The sequence below is a fragment of the Ixodes scapularis genome, unplaced genomic scaffold, assembly GCF_016920785.2.
Source record: "Ixodes scapularis isolate PalLabHiFi unplaced genomic scaffold, ASM1692078v2 PGA_scaffold8__174_contigs__length_109621045, whole genome shotgun sequence".
Lineage (NCBI taxonomy): Eukaryota > Metazoa > Arthropoda > Arachnida > Ixodida > Ixodidae > Ixodes > Ixodes scapularis.
Window position 1 is genome coordinate 3802351 of NW_024609883.1, and position 3719 is coordinate 3806069.

At 42.8% G+C, this 3719-nt stretch overlaps 1 pseudogene; it reads right to left on the bottom strand.

Annotated features, from left to right (window-relative positions):
* Positions 1-270: 270 nt before the first annotated feature.
* Positions 271-1696, bottom strand: LOC120842587 (annotated as a pseudogene).
* Between the last annotated feature and the right edge of the window lie 2023 nt (positions 1697-3719).

Sequence of the window (3719 nt, forward strand, 5' to 3'; positions counted from 1 at the left end):
CCGTTTCAAAAGGTGTCAATCTATCTAACCTAAAATCCGTGCTGAATACGACATCCACGCCATATTTTTTTGCACATGCTCTAAGATTGTGGGACACCTCGTGAAAATACGGAACCACAGCGTACCTATTCCTGATTTCTTGCGTCTTCCCCTTTTTCTCCCTGCACTGTAGGGCAATCTGTCTTTTGATGTACTCTTCTCCATATCCTGCCATTACCAGTCTTTCCCACTGGTTTTTTAGTGCCTCCGGTCCGAAATGCATGCATGATCTCACCAAAGCATTACTAATCAAAGATCTGACTACCCCGGCTTTTACATTTTTCGAGTGACAGCTACTCTTTGATAGAACCGGTTTTGGGTTTTCCTTCCCATACTCCCAACAAAGACCTCGTTCCAAATGTAAACGCAGGTCGAGAAATTGCAGGACCTCGCCCCTTGGCCTCTCTAACGTGAATCTCAACTCTGGCGCCGCTGACCTTACTACTAGTTCTAAAACTTGGTCCAATCCTTCCTGAACAGAGCAAACTAAAATATCATCCACAAATCTTTTCACAAAACACTTTGGAGACAACTCTTCTACCTTGTCATACACTTGCTGGTCCACCGTGTTTAAGTAAATTTCCGCTAACAAAGGCGCTACAGACGAACCTATACATACTCCCTCTTTTTGCACAAAATTGCGACCTTCGTATTCCAATACCGTTGACTGTAAATAAAGGTCTAGCACCGAAAGAAAACTATCCACCGCTATTCCTGTTCCTGATTGAAACTTAATAAGGTTCCCTTCCAAGGCGATCCTCACTCTATTCATTAGTCTGCTTTTCTCTAAAGAGTAATATAGGTCCTTGATGTCCATGGAGAATACCGCGCACTTCCTTCCGTGAAACTTTTCCATTACCTCAATCAACTCACTAGAGTTCCTTAAGGCAATTGATTTCTCCAAATTAGCTAACTGTAAGAAGCATGAGACCACCTTCTGCCACGTCCCATTCTCGTTAACAACGGTACGTAGGGGCATTTCAATCTTATGATCCTTCAAAAAGAACTTAAGGGTGAGCGTTGAACGCAACGGTTTCAAAACGCTTTTCGCTACCTCTTCCATGCTTTCCTCCTGAAAAACTTTGCAAATGCTCTTCCTCAGCTTCCCGATATTGCCCTTCCATTCATTAAACAATGATCCCAACGCTTCCTCCGACTTCTTCTGAAAGGCCTGTACAGGCAAAACTGCAAACCTTCCTGTTTTATCTGTCTGCAACAGTTTTAACGAACTCCTTTCTAACTCTTGTTTCACCGCTCTCACATCCTTGAAATCCCTCCTATCGATGGGATACGCGTTTCCCATTAATTTTTCCATGCGCCCTACAGCATCTTCGACAAACGCAAGTTTCTCCTCACTATCCACAACCCTGGCGATTGACTGTATGTCAGAAAACACGTCGAGTCTAGACGGCTTAACGTTTACACAGTACTTCGGACCTCTACCCAGGAACTCCTCCAATTTCTTTGACACCACTACATTTTCCGGGTTAATTATACAATGCTGTTGTTTACAATTTCCTGTCCCCTGTACACACTTATTTACCTCTGCCCCCCAAGAGTTCCACAACTTGAAACTGTCCAAAACATGCCTCCTTTTGACATACCACGCACGGTCGAAATGTGTCCTCATGACGGCGCTCCAAAGATGGTAGTCTCCATGCCTCCTGAAGTTCTTTTTGCATGGAAGAGGTAGCATGGAAGAGGTAGCGAAAAGCGTTTTGAAACCGTTGCGTTCAACGCTCACCCTTAAGTTCTTTTTGAAGGATCATAAGATTGAAATGCCCCTACGTACCGTTGTTAACGAGAATGGGACGTGGCAGAAGGTGGTCTCATGCTTCTTACAGCGGGGTTTGAAGTTAGCTAATTTGGAGAAATCAATTGCCTTAAGGAACTCTAGTGAGTTGATTGAGGTAATGGAAAAGTTTCACGGAAGGAAGTGCACGGTATTCTCCATGGACATCAAGGACCTATATTACTCTTTAGAGAAAAGCAGACTAATGAATAGAGTGAGGATCGCCTTGGAAGGGAACCTTATTAAGTTTCAATCAGGAACAGGAATAGCGGTGGATAGTTTTCTTTCGGTGCTAGACCTTTATTTACAGTCAACGGTATTGGAATACGAAGGTCGCAATTTTGTGCAAAAAGAGGGAGTATGTATAGGTTCGTCTGTAGCGCCTTTGTTAGCGGAAATTTACTTAAACACGGTGGACCAGCAAGTGTATGACAAGGTAGAAGAGTTGTCTCCAAAGTGTTTTGTGAAAAGATTTGTGGATGATATTTTAGTTTGCTCTGTTCAGGAAGGATTGGACCAAGTTTTAGAACTAGTAGTAAGGTCAGCGGCGCCAGAGTTGAGATTCACGTTAGAGAGGCCAAGGGGCGAGGTCCTGCAATTTCTCGACCTGCGTTTACATTTGGAACGAGGTCTTTGTTGGGAGTATGGGAAGGAAAACCCAAAACCGGTTCTATCAAAGAGTAGCTGTCACTCGAAAAATGTAAAAGCCGGGGTAGTCAGATCTTTGATTAGTAATGCTTTGGTGAGATCATGCATGCATTTCGGACCGGAGGCACTAAAAAACCAGTGGGAAAGACTGGTAATGGCAGGATATGGAGAAGAGTACATCAAAAGACAGATTGCCCTACAGTGCAGGGAGAAAAAGGGGAAGACGCAAGAAATCAGGAATAGGTACGCTGTGGTTCCGTATTTTCACGAGGTGTCCCACAATCTTAGAGCATGTGCAAAAAAATATGGCGTGGATGTCGTATTCAGCACGGATTTTAGGTTAGATAGATTGACACCTTTTGAAACGGCTCAGAGGGGATGTCAGAAGGCGCATAGGGAAAAGTCGGTGCCGTGTAGCGTAGGCGTGGTATATGAGGTTCCTTTGGCGTGTGGTTTTAAGTATGTAGGCCAAACCTCTCGGTGTTTAAACGATCGTTTAACAGAACACAAAAGGAATGTTAAAAATAATGCAGCAAATTCGGAGTTGGCTAAGCATCTGGAGGAGTGTAGAAACTGCACAACGGATTGGTCTGGAACGGATGTAGTTGTTAAGGAAAGGAACGATGTTAAAAGGGTGGCAAGAGAAACAATTAGGATTAGATCGTTAGGAAATTGCATTAGTCAACCTTCCATGCAAATAGGGAACCGCTGCAAACAATTTTTACAATTTTAAGTTTTTTTTTTTTTTTTTTTTTTTTCTCATTAGTTGCACCTTCCATTGTATTAGTCAACCTTCCATGCAAATAGGGAACCGCTGCAAGCAATTTTTACAATTTTAAGTGTTTTTTTTTTTTTTTTTTATTAACTTGAAAGGCTTTTTTGGTGTGTATTGTCTGTGGTGTGTACTGGTGTGTATTGTCTGTTTTCTACAATTTTGGAGGTGACCAGTTTTGAGTGGGATGTTGTTGTGGGCTGTTGTCCTGTTTATTGTGAGGACACAAAAGAGTGCTTGGGGCTTTGTGAGGCATATCTTCTGCTAGAACCTTTTCACTTGGAAACGTTGGGAGTGTCCGCTTCTTTTGTGATAGAGTGGAACCTGAAAAGTCACGGTGCAAAGGAGAAGTCGTATGTGATTGGTTGTTGACGACGAAAACGAACTATATAAGAGGAAGTTGTTGAAATAAACGTATAGCTGAGTTTGAGACCTGTCTGTTTTTTCTGCTACTTCTGCTCTTCGAAA